The sequence below is a fragment of the Candoia aspera genome, chromosome 8, assembly GCF_035149785.1.
Source record: "Candoia aspera isolate rCanAsp1 chromosome 8, rCanAsp1.hap2, whole genome shotgun sequence".
Classification (NCBI taxonomy): Eukaryota; Metazoa; Chordata; class Lepidosauria; order Squamata; family Boidae; genus Candoia; species Candoia aspera.
The window spans coordinates 23,135,984-23,149,841 of record NC_086160.1 but is presented as its reverse complement, the minus strand read 5'-3'; the positions used below and the strand labels follow the sequence as shown (position 1 = coordinate 23,149,841).

General features: G+C 38.4%; 1 long non-coding RNA gene across 1 annotated transcript; it reads left to right on the top strand.

The window, feature by feature from the left end:
• Nucleotides 1-5,845: 5,845 nt before the first annotated feature.
• LOC134502144 (uncharacterized) lies at nt 5,846-10,797 on the top strand. Its single transcript, XR_010068417.1, has 2 exons — nt 5,846-6,218; nt 10,494-10,797. It is a non-coding gene; the product is annotated as an uncharacterized LOC134502144 (long non-coding RNA).
• The last annotated feature ends 3,061 nt before the right edge of the window (nt 10,798-13,858 follow it).

The following is a 13,858-nucleotide window of genomic DNA, read 5'->3' as shown; positions in this document are numbered from 1 at the left end:
GCACCAAGCTGTGTGGCTTCCGCCTCTTGCTGCTTCCCTGCCTTGCAGAGAGTTAAAACAAGCATTCATGCAGCATCTGGTTTTCCTAGATGTCAGGTTTTCAGAGCAGGGAATAAATTTGAAAATATAATCGAGGGTAAGGCTTACCCATGCAGTTAGCAAGTAAGTATAATTTTAACCTGAAGGATAATGTTTATTTTTAAAGTTTGAACGTGTTTTTTAAGATCATATATTCATAGCTTTATGAAAATATTTCTTTACTAATGGATCAATGCGTGGGAGATTTTTTTTCTCCTAGTGACTTCCTGTATTTACAAACCATTTTCTCTGTCAAGTAGCTGCTAAGTACCTGATATGCCTCTCGGGCATTTTCAATTCTTTTCCAACTGCCATTCATAAATACACCCACATTATCAGCAGCAGCAACAACTGTATGAGTTAAGAAAATTCCAAAATGTGTGGAAAAATGTAAGCCATGATCAAAGTAAACGAGGAAACACTGTGTTTTGGCAGTGTTTTAATGATCCTGCTGCTAGAATTATGTAAAGATAATATAATATTTTGTAAAATCAAAACATTTCTGAAATGCTGGTAAAATGCAATAATTTTCTCTCCAGCGGTATGGCTTTTGCTGAGAAAAAAAAGGTAATAAAATCCAAATTGTATAGTATGTCAGTAGTCAAAGCCATTGACCCCCACTTCACTAATGCTATCATAGCCCTATGCATATAAATGTTATACTGAAGGAAAGGACCATGCGGGCTTCTAGATGTTGCTGAACTGTAATTTCAGCAGCCCTAGACAGTTTGTCTGGTAATGGGGGCTTCTGGACATTGTGGTTTAGCAACATCTGGAGCAGTGTTTCTCAACCTTGGCAACTTCAAGCTGTGTGGACTTCAACTCCCAGAATTCCCTAGCCAGCCATGGGGAATTCTGGGAGTTGAAGTCCACACAGCTTGAAGTTGCCAAGGTTGAGAAACACTATCTGGAGAATCAAATATTTGCAATGTAGAGTGCTTTTAAATGCCACTGGTGTTGAGTCATATGTCTCCCTTTCCCTGAGTGGCAAGACCTCAATTCTTCTCAATTTTACTGACATATTTTAAAAGATTCTGCCAGATTGTTGTCTATTCTACCAGCTATTTTCAAAAGAACAAGAAAACGATTCCCATCAAGAAAGGAAAGTGAGCCATCCTTTGACTTTCACCATATAATTGCAGGCAGGTAATATAAGCTAAATAGTCATAATTAAGTTATAATTAAGAAAAGAAATAGCAGGCTTTTCCTCCTCCTTATTCCCCGCTCCCTTTGTTATCACTTTATTTGGTCTGTCAAATAATAGTAAAAATCCTACCTAAGTCTGTGAACTGAGTTTCTTACTTTAGTAATAGGTACTGTAGACAAAGGCACCAGGAAGAAGTCCTTCATCTTTTCACATTTGCAATATGGTCTCTCTCTTTCTCTCTCATGGGGATAAGGTAGATCTAGACCTACTTTTTGATGTCTAATTAATTAATTCATTATTAATAAAGCTATAACTTCTTTATCACCAGTTGATTCAAAATTGATCTACCAGGGATCCAGCCCAACTTGTCTGCTTTCATATTAGATTTTATTTTTTACTTCCCAATCAAGCCTACAGCCCTCATGGTCTCCCATCCAAATACTAAGAAAGACCAGCCCTCCACAGCTTTCTAAGATCAGCCCAAGTTGGCAAGTTTTCCTCACTTAACTGGGGCCATGTAAACGTGTAATGTATTAAATCTATACTCTCTGGGAATCTCACATACTGTATTTCAGTAGTAAAATCTTGTTTCCTTAGATCTTAAAAGCATAACTCATTGGGGGTAAGGAATAGACAAAACTTTATTACAAATTGTGCTATATAGATTGGTCTGATCAGTTGCACTATAAAGTAAGTTTAGTGGGAAAGAATAGATGGCCCCATCCATTCAATTAAGTTAAGGGAGAACCAGAGTGGTGTAGCAGCTAAGTGCTGCGATAGGAGTGAGTAGAGTAGGTTCTGGCTCATCCTTAGCCGCAGAAGCTCCCTGGGTGATTTTGGGCCAGTCAGACTTTCTTATCCCAACCTTCTTTGAAGGGTGGTTATTGTGGGAAAAAATACAGATCTTACAGGGCTTAGATATAAGTGCGTATCAAATGAAAATTTTTCTTCCTGTTATTAAAAGGCAGGGAGTCGTATCTATCCAAGAGCCACACTTGGTCTTTCAAAGATGCACTGAAGGTTGCACGCATGAGAATCGAAAATAAAGAAGTAGGCAGGGCTAGATCAAAACTAAATTTATTTTAATTTAATCAGTTTATTTTAATAAAATCTAGGGTGTCCACAGGATATAATCAGAGAAGTCAAGATGGTTGACCATGACAATGTGATTGAAGCTCTACATGAAAAACAGCTGGAGCTTCAATCACACCATCATTGCCGCCATCTTGAATTTTTTAACTGTCTAGAGAACAACAGAGTAACAGAATAACAGAAATTTTAAAAGTAACAATTCACTGAGGCCAATGGACACATATCTCATTCAAGTTCTTTCATTTTAGATGGGCTCATTGCCCATTCTGGCCAAATGCCCATGGGAAGAACCAGGTTTTCAGGGTCTTATGGAAAGACAGAAAAGTTATTATGGTCATATATATGAATTAATTATTTAAAAGTGACTTTATTTTGAGGAAGACCTATTCCCTAATTCTACTACACCAAAACAAGCTGCTGTAGAAGCATAGCAAGTTTGGTAGCAGATTTTCCCAGCCTCCAGGTAGGCCCTCTTACTCCTTAGCTTCTTTGGTGGCCAGAAATTGGGCTGGATGGGACCATGGGCTGGGTTCTTCCTCCCAAGTTTCTTCTCAGCCTAGCTTTCTTCTAGTCCTGGGCAAGAAGAAAAAAATAGCCTGGACAGTTTGACTTAATTCAAAAAGTAATTAGCTATATAATAGGAAATACTCATTTTCCTGTATGTTTGCAAATGTCCACAAGCATCATTGACAACCAGGGATCTTTTTATGAAACAAATGACTCGGAGAAAAACAGCATGCAAGACTTGTCCTCAACCAAACCAGCCTGTGTGTCCTAATAACAGACGGAGAGCTGAGAAATGAATAACATGACTTCTTCAAGGGCTAAGCTCTTACGGTTGTAGACAGAGTTGCTTCTTATCACAATAGGTATTAAGCATCATTAATTAGGCAATTTCCTTATTACTGAATTAACAATATGAATTAGCCAACCTATTTAATGTACAGCAAATTGTTCACTCACTAATACATGTGTTTGCTTCTCATTATTTGCTGCTCCACATTAGTTGCTTGAAGAAATAGGTGCTTAAATTGGATTAGCTCAGGCAAAAGATTTATTGGTTGGTGGTTAAATGTTTACTTCTTCCTTGCTTATGAGGGTCAAGGTACACTTTCCAGGTACTTTATGTTTCAATGAATCACTTGTTTTTCATGCTTCAAAGTCAGGTACACAGTGGATATTTCGTGGCTGGGGGCCAGATTTTTGATGCTAAGTACTCTTCTGAATGCTTATTTCTTTGCTCCTGCTGCTTTCTTATAGAAATATTAATTCCATTGGAGGGGACCGTGGACATCATCTAGAGCAGGGGTTTTCAAATTCTTCAGGCCAAAGAACTGGTTAATTAAAAAGAAATCCCTGAATCCCATTAAGAGGCAAGGCTCTAGTGACAGAAAATGGGCTACTTTTGAGATTTGAGTCAACTTTTTTGGTCCTGAGGCTGTCATAGGACACCAAGTTCTCATGAAACTCTAGAATTCTAGGGAAGAGAGTTTGAAAATCTGATTTAAGGATAGGCAAATTCCTTGTTCATATCATCATGAGATGTTTTACCAAGGGTTGTCAGACTGTGGGTCATGACCCCTTGGAAGATTGTGAGCAACTGAGGTGCTGTTGTTTTTTGTTTGTTTGTTTGAATTATTGCCTTGGGCATGGAAGCCAAGGTCATACTTTTAGTATTATTGAACTTAGGAATTAGTTTTCCACTTGCTTCCTTTTCGTAGCAAAAGAACAAGGGTTCCATGATCTGCCACCAGTACTGTTTTTAAATTATTATTCATGTTATAGAATGTCATTTTGAAATACCCTTTTTTATACTTGCATATCTATTTTACAGAATGTTGCAAGGTATGTATTACAAACTGTTCTGTCAACAATGGTGATAAATATTTGTAATTTGCTATGATTAAAGCACAATGTATTTTATGGATTTGGGGTTTTTAAAACAATTGAAATGGACAGAACTTTTAGATACTGGTGATATCACTGACAGATTCAGCTTCTCTGGAAAATATTTGTTTGTGTCTGGTATGTCTGCTAGCACGGTTCATGTATTCATAGACTTTGGAGTGTCTGTAGAAGTGTATGTGTTAATAAATTTAGTGTATTTTTATCTGTTATTTTAACAGATGCCAAATTGATACCAAGCATGCTCACCCAACAGGAACCATTCTTCTCTGACTTTAGTTTGAAAATAAAATTACCAACAATATATCTCCTTAAATTTTGGATCAGTTTGCAAAATTACTACATAAAATTAAGTGAAGAGGCTCTGAGCATATTTATTTATTAATAGTATTTTTAAACCTGTTGTATCACCAGATTCACACACATCAAGATTACAATAGCCTATTTTATTCAGTTGTTGCCATAAGGAGCAAATATTGGCAAAAAATAAACATGGAACAACCACCCAGAGTTGCTCTGTGAGTGAGATGGGCGGTGACAAAATTTGAAATACAAATAAATAAATAAATAAAAATAGAGTGGATGCATCAAAAATGAAATCCCGATATGAGGTATCATACAGAAGTAAGCAAGCTCATCTACCTCATTAAGAAGCATCATTTGAAACTCGATTGCTTTTTGGTGTATCTCAATGAAATGCTTTTATTTTATATAGTTCTTAGGTTCTATTACTGTTTTACTTAATATACAGACTAAAAATAAATTATAAAAAAGGTTAGATTAATTTTTTGCCTAAACCTAGCTCCAGTTAAATCATTAGTTTTAGTCAGGAAGAAGGGTTGCGCAAATTCATTTAACATTTTAAGGGGTCACAAAGTTTGAAAGTTTCAGGTGATCTATAGCATCCCCACAGATAGCCTGGGCTTACATTCAGTATTTCAAGCACAGTCAAGCTCATCAACTTTTCAGTTTGTTCCTCTATCAAGTAATTCTTCCCAATAGAACATTTCTCCAAATGTTTAGCTGCAACATGCTATTTTACATCCACTGGTTCTGATTCTATTCTGAAGAGAACCAACTGTGTTCCATTTTCTGCAAAGCAGCCTTGCTGGCACCTATAACCATTCCTGACTGGGCTTCTTTTCCATCCTGGTCACTTTTATCAAGAAACAATCCAGTTGTATAATTTTGATCATAAGAACTAGCAACATTATGAGTGCCCTACTTCCAAACAAAAAATTAGTCTTCCTCTCCTTTTTACCCAAATTATGGTGTTTTGTTCTTGTAACTCACTAGCTAAACCAGGACTGGACACTAGTTTGAAGAAATCTGTTATTGGCTAGCTTTTGTCAAAGGCCAGAATGTCTGAGCAGTGTGCAGCCACTAGGTGTCAGCATTGTTTAAACATACTTTCGGGTTTCTCTCAAAGCATACTCAGATGTGTGTGTAGCTTAAGGCTACTAGACCTGGACTGCAAAGATCCAAATGGCTACTAGCTTCAGAAAAGAGATACAGAAAAATTTATTTGCCACCACCTACTGATTATTCAGATATAGTAGCTCTAGTTCAAATCCTCTCACAAAGGATACAGCTTTTTCTCCCCAAAGGATTTTGCCATCTTGATTCTAAAAAGGGAATTAAGTTTCTGTGCAAATCTCTAAGGCTAAGAAACTAAGCCACAAGACTTTTGCCTCTCCTTTTTACCCTAATGCTACACAGGAATTGTAGTTACATAAACCTAACACCAGCCTACAAGGTTATTCCAATACAGGTAGTCCTTACTTAGCTACTGCCTCATTTAGTGACCATTCAAAGATATGATGGTGCTAAAAAACTTAGCAACCAGTCGTCACATTTATGACCTTTGCAGTGTGTTTCTGCTTTTATTTTCACTTGCTTATTTACCCCATACCAATATGTCCTCAACAAGAAAGAGAAAGAATCCCAGCTCAGCTGAAGGAAGTAGCAAGAAGCAAAGGAAAACTGAAGTAAAATTGTAAGTACAGTCATGATCACATGATTTTCACTTAGCGACCGCTTCTCTTAACAACTGAGTTGTTGGCCTCAATTGCAATTGCTAAACAAGGACTACCTGTAAGGAACATGATCCATTCTAGCTTGTCCTACAAATATAATTTTGCTTTGGGAATGTGGCTCTTCAGTGTGATTAGGACACCTTGGAGCATGTCCTCCCTTGAACTGGTACTGGTATTGGCATCCAACTACATTACCTAGTTTACAGCTTTCCCAAAGAGGAAGTCCATAAGCCCGGCAAAGGGTGAGAAAGCAGCTGCTTGAGAGTCCTCCCATCAAACAGCAACTCCAAGAGCCATCATTCAAATGAATTCCATCAAGGAGACCTTTGGAATCAGGGAGAATGCCCTCTACTTTCTCCAAAGGGGAAAGATGCAGGTCAGACAATGTACCCAAAGCCAGTACTTGAAAGCCCTTGCAGTTTGATATTCCAGTTCATTGGGAAAAAAAGGATAAGGGAGGAGAAAGTCTAGAAGGGCACTATCTCAAGGTGTTGCCAGGATCTTCAGCAATGGCTGTTCAGTGAGAGGAAGAAGGACGGGCCTTACTTCAGGATTGTAGGCCAGATGAAGCTACAGGCCAGAAGTGTTCCTTCCCTGCTTTAAGAATTACAGACTCTTTGAATTGCCTTTCTAAGTTGGTTGAATTGGTGTTTGCCTTGGAAATAAAAAAGTACTATTCTCAGAGTATATTAACTAGATCCTAGGCACAGCCGCGGTGGCGCTGCGGGTTAAACCGCTGAGCTGTCGATTGGAAGGTCGGCGGTTCGAAACCGCGCGGCGGGGTGAGCTCCCGTTGTTAATCCCAGCTCCTGCTCACCTAGCAGTTCGAAAACATGCAAATGTGAGTAGATCAATAGGTACCGCTTCGGCGGGAAGGTAACGGCGTTCCGAGTCGTCATGCTGGCCACATGACCCGGAAGTGTCTATGACAACGCCGGCTCTAAGGCTTAGAAACGGAGATGAGCACCGCCCCCTAGAGTCGGATTCGACTGGACTTTACGTCAAGGGAAACCTTTACCTTTACTTAGGCACAGCCGGATAGTTATGTTAAAGTGCTACCAGTCCTACCAGAGCTGACAGAAAAGGATGCTTCATAAATTTGCTGTCCTGACAAGCTAAACCCTATTTTGCTTCAATAATGAGGCTGGTGAATGGTGCAGATGAAGGCAGTGGAAGCCAAGTGTCTGTTCTCTCTCCTGCGGCCCAAGCCAAAATGGACACAGAGGGTAATGCCCAGCAATGATGCTCCATCAGTGCCCAGCAACCATGCTTCAGCAAGGAGGGAACCTGCCTGCAGCAGCTTAGAGTGGGCAGTAGGATCCCCATCACTGTATCATGAAATCAATCATATCTATGTTAAACCAATCATATTCATCATCATATCCAGGGCAAAACTGTCTTAGCAGAAAAGGGAGAACATCCATTTAAAACCGGAATAGCTAAATATGACTTTAATCTGCTCAGGTGAGACAAAAGGAGCATCATGGGAATGTACTGGTTACTATTCTGTGGTTAGGGGGACCTGAGGATGATTGCTTAGAAAAAATTATTTTCCTCAGTTCTCCTTTTCCGTAGATATATTTATACAGTCTTCCTCTAAAGAGCTTGGCTGGCAATCCTAGTTCTTGCTTCCTCTTTCTCCCTTTATCATCCTGACAACCCTGAGGATACAGTTTGCTCAGGTAGCGGTGATCAAGTTCACGCCATGAGTCTCATGTTGACTTCTTTTCAGGAAATATAAATGAAAGCAAGGTTGCCTTTTAGGGTATGCTCAAGAACTTACACGCCATTTTAAATATGAGTCTTCCTTGGATTTTTAAAAAAATGCCAGCATCGTTGCTGCTTCCTCTCCTCTAGCTGGATGCTTGGCTGACATCCCAGCAACTGTTTAATAAATGAATAACTGTTGTCATGGCTGCTGTGGCAAAGCAAGAAACAACCCTCAGATTGAATAAGCATGATTCATTCTTAAGTATTTTCCGTCAATGGCTTTTCTGTACTCAGGGACAAAATGGCATGCAGCCAGATTTTCCAAGGTCCTCAATGATATGGAGAACCATAATAGATGATGAAGGCCAGTGAAGGAGGCAAAGAAAGCTAGCGGCCTTTTCCTGGGTGTGCACAGAGTATTTCTACTTTACTAATACTAGAAAAGGGCTAGTATGTTCATGTGACACAGTCACAGTTACTAATGAGAGATATCTACCTAGGCACACATAGGAATATGTGAAGTAATCGAAGGTAAGAATAATTCAACTCTGATTTCTAGGCTCTGCTAATACTGACACTGACTTTTTAAATTGTCTGTCCATTCTGATTAAATACAAATATTTATTAAAAATAGAGAAGGAAAAGTTTGTTTTAAACAAGCCAGAAGTGACTGTGAATTCCACAGATAATTTGTAGGGACACTTTCAATGTCTTGGACTGGTTCCCAGACTCATCTTTCTATTTTTGGCTCTGTTTGGTTCCAGCTGTGTAAGTGAAAGTGAGAATAACATTGTATTTCTAGATGTAACTGTAATGATTCTTGGAAGATATACCTGGAAATGTCTCTGTATTGTGATTTGGTGCCAAGAGATTAGATTAGGTGAAGTGAGAAGAGTCTTCTGTTTTGTATTCCGCCCTGCAGGCATCTGTGCTCTTCCTCCAAACTTCTTTTGGATAGATGGGGGGCTTCCTGAATAATATGGGGTGGGTTGTGGAGGCTGCTCATGAGGAAGAAATTACACTGAATTGGTCAAAACTCAATGGGGTATAATTGAATAAGCGAGGCAGGTAGAACAAACTTATTCTTGGCATGGAGGAGACTAATTCAGTGAAGAGAAAGTACCAACTGCATCAATAGCCCTCAAAGATCTATTTGTACCTTGATAAATTCCTGGAATGCACCATCTTTCAACAGCACACCTCCACATTGTCAGAAATTTTACTGGTGTATGAGGGACTACCCTGTTCCTGAGTGACAGGAATCTAATCAAAAGAAAAACACAACAAATCTATACTTGCCACCTTTTATCAGCAGGTTTTATGAATTCTTAAAGCCTTGCTGTGTGCAATAAAGTCACAGGAGCCTGTTGCTCTGCACAAAGATGCATTGAGTGACAAGGAATTCTCCAGCTATTTCAACTAAGGATGAAGAGATATGCCCTTTTATCATTTAAGGTTGTTTTATTATTAAACTTCTACCTTGCCTCTCATTTTATATAAACATGCAAACCACCAGGAAGACCAGACCAAGAAATCAGCTCCACAGGATTGCTAAAAGTACTTTTATTGAGATTGGCTTTAATAACAGAATCTTTCAAGTCTGATTGTGATATACCTCCTTCTCATTCTTCTGTGAATTAGGGAGGTGTCTTTCTGAGCCACTCGCATACATTGTCTCTTTGTGGACTTAAAGTATTTTTCACCCTTCATTGCCCTAGTAATGGATCTTGCATCTCTCCATCAAGATCATCTTCCTTACTCTCTACATCAGCTTACAATAACTGTATTTCAGTGTTCCTCAAGTTCTCTCCATTCCTTCAACTTATTGAGGATTCAGAATGCTAGCTGGAAGCCACAGACTTCCAACCATTTCATGCCAGGTCTGATACTGGTGTTCCTGTGGACGTATGCAGTCAGGGGCATCTGCAAAGGGGGAGAGTGACAGCATGCATACCATGATGTCATTGCACAAATTAGGTAAGTGTTATAATGGGCATCATTTGCGTCATGACATCATGACACAACTGAGGCAAATTACGTCATTTCCCAAATGACATCTTGACACATGTGATGCCATCATGTTTTCTGATGGATGCTTGTGATACAACACAAACTTCTGATGTTACAAGATTTTGGATTGCCTGAAGACCTTTGTATAGCTGCAACATGTGAAGGCCTCTTCCCTGCTGAAGGAAGTCTATACCTGGCCTGAGAACGGCATAGCTCCAACCTGACAGTCCACATCTGGTGTAAGTGTTCCTGCAACCATTTGGACTGTCAGGTTGGAGCTATGCAGCTCCAAGGTCAGGTACAGACTTCCTGTTCAGGTTACACTTCTGAAGTGAACTTCAGTTTTTCATTTTTCCAATAGGTAACTCAATTTGTCCCTTTTCATTCCAATCTAAGTGAAAAATTGTAGTGATTTTAATATTTGTATTCATGAACTGTATATCTTTATTGAATTTTCATTGTTTTTTGACCAATCCTAATGCTGTGATTTTCATGAGCTTTTCTTTCTGATAAAGATGTAGGATTTGAAATAAAGAAACCCAGCCAGGAAAAAAAAGTACAACATGAAAGCATATTGACATCCTTTGTAGAATATCTGATAAGTTGCATTTCACTGCTGCTATCTTCAGAGACCTTTTGATGTTTCGGGATCTTCAAAAATATATTATCTGTTCAACCCTCTTCCAAAGGGCTTATCTCTAATAGACTTCTGCAGGAGGGTGAAAATGTTTCGATTGTAAAGATCTGTTTTACTGAACAGATTTAAGCTTTTTAATCATTTTGATTGATCCTATAGTGTTAATTCCTGCACTTCTTGGGGGGGGAAAAGGTCAGTGCTAGATACAAAATGAAGTTTTAAAGTGTTACATTATAGTTTATTCTATTAGTTGCCTGAGGAAAAACGGGAATGAATAGAGATGCTTTAAATAAGTGACTTGTTTAAAATAATACATCTGTATTAGTAAATACTTTAATTGGTTTGGCAATTGATCACTCCAAGTTTTTCTAAGTCGCTAAGCTCTTTAATTATAGCTGGGAGTGTTTCAAGCTCTCTGTTGTAACCTTTGAACTGATTTAGTGCAAGTGGCTTACTTTTAAATAGGATTATTTCCATCATGCAATATTTGTTGAGGTTGCATCATAGGTGCTCTTTGTTTTCACAGAGAGCCAGAGTTATAGGAGAAGAGGAAGGCAAATACTGAAAGCCTTACTCTGTTTCTTCATTTGCCTTGATACAGAAAGCTGCAATCTGTCTACCATAGCTATATCTTTTCTAGTATTCCTGAGCCCTAAAGTACTTGCAGATTGGCAGAATTAGGCTGGCTGGATAATTGATTACTCTTAATAACACATTGTCATGGGTTCTCCCTAAATTATCAGGCAACTTATCCATATCTATAAAGATACTTAATGTAGTAGAAACAATGAGCTGCTGGTGGAACCAAGATTCTACAGGGCCTTAGCTTGCAGAAGGGTGCTTTAAATCTTGCTCAATTGCAGGAAAGGGTGCATTTCTGCCTGTGTGTTTATCTATAGGTATTGAATTTCCTTGTGAGCTTCCAAAAATGCTGGATTGAACAAAGGGAGTGTATCTTTACCCCACCTATCTTATTTCTTCAAGAATTTATCTATTGCACAAAGGTCATTCAAGTACTAAGAAATCATATGCCATTGTTACCATGGTAAGGCAGTGAACTGTTACTATGGCAACATGGAATGGCTGAGCAGATTGTTGTGTAAACTGAAACTGCAAACATATATCGTCAAAATCCTTGGAAGTATTAGTGATTCCATTCTCTTGAAAAACATTAATGCTTCAAGGAGTTTTGCCATTTTATTTTTGGGGCTATTTAATTAGACGTATGAGCTGCTGATTTGAACAGCTAAGTATTCTATTTTTAAAAAATAAAGCTGTAAAAATTCAGCTACCGTCCATCTGTCCTGTCAAAAACAACACATAACATGGGGCACTTTAAACCCTAACAAATGTATTGTAGCCTCATCTTCTGTGGATGACATTCAACTTATCATACACATAAAATAATATTCTGTTGAGCCACAAGTACAAACACACAGCCAGGATAGGGAGTGCAGCCCCAGGAACATCAGTGTGCCTACAGACGCTTCCAGTTCCTGACTTACTGGACTTTAATTGTAAAGATCTAATTAAAAATAGTTAAAAGGGAATCTGACATGCTGCAAATGGTGTCATCTTTATTTATATCATACGGGCAATGGTCCCCACACCAACTCCACATCCATTCTTAGAAAATAAAATGGTAAGTGGGGGGATCAAAAAGGGTCAAAGAGGAAGGGGAAAGAATAAGATGTTAGTTAAGAAAAATTCTCTCTCTCTCTCTCTCTCTCTCACACACACACACACTCACACACACTGACACAGATGGAGATAGAGGTATAGAGATAAAATGGTCAGTGGATGTAGCCTAATGCTTTCTTTGAGGTGTTCTCATCTGCACAGAAAAAGATAAAGAGGAGACAGGAGAATACAGCAATGCAAACGTAGCCAATGATAGCCATTTTGTGTCTGGATATACCTTGGGAGCCATTTTCAAGGGCATCCATAACATGCTGTCAATATTCAAAATGGCCCAGTTGGTGCCACATATACTGTAGTCACCTGACTTGCAGGGGAAGCTGTAAACAATTAAGTGGCCTGTGCTATGCATTAGATTTATATCTGACTTTACTGTTTGCCATCAGCTTCCCCACAAATCATGTGAAGATTTATTTCTAGCTTAATAATATACTTCACACATCTCCTGAAGCAGAATTGATTACAATAACTCATGCCATAATTACCAGTGCTTAAAGTTATTATAGAAAATGCTATTGTTTTGTTTCAGCCTCTTTGTATATTTTCAGAGATGCCACATTCATCCTTGAAATACACCAAATAGGCGCAATGGCTACCATCATATGTTTTTTCCTCTTTCATTTCTTTTAAAAGAAAACCATTCAATCTGCTCCTGAAGCCTGTTATGCAGATAGTTAGCAGATGTCCATCACTTCTCTCCATGCCAAGAAAAGTTCCTTCCAATTTATTTCGTTCTGTCAGGCTGCAACAAGAGAAGGACCAATATATGAGAAACCTGCTTTGCAAGCCAAACTATTCGAACTTCTAAGAAAATATTTAAGTTTAAATTAATGTAACATCTGAATGACAATAATTCTGAATATTGCATGCACACACAGAATATTCAAAGGACTAAAAAAATGAGTATTTAAAAATTGGGTTGGCACCTGACTTGCTGCAGGAATTATTAAAACGAAGATTTTATCGTGCCATTGCTCTGCCTTAGTCATGGAATGATATGGGGATTCAGAAGTCATTTAAGTCTTCTACTACTTAATCTTTTTTTCTTCAAATTACCTTGAGAAAGACAGAAAAGATGTCCAAAGTTTTTGGATTGTTAATGCCAGGAGGGAAGTGACTCCTAGATTAAAAAAAAAAAAAATCAGCATGACTGCTTAAGAACATTATTGTAAGTTGGTAACGTTTTGTATTGACATAGTCCTTTTTGCATAATACCATGAAAAGAAAGAGAGAGCAAGGGAAGGTATGTATATGTGCACAGGTGGGTGACAGCATGTGTTCAAAGAAGCATTTCCTGGTTTAACGTTCATAATCTCTATTAAAACAATTTCTGGAGAAAGGAAAAACTCTCTTTTTTGCATGCTCTCATATAGTTCTATAGTTTGCATGTAGAAGTCAGAGGTTTAGTGTAGAAATGGGAAATTTTCTGTCTGTTCTGGCTCTATATACGGCAACTTCACATGGTCTTACTACTTAGCACTGATCTAGACACTGATCTGTGTCAAGACAACTGATTTTTATCTATGTGCCTTGGTCTTCTACAAA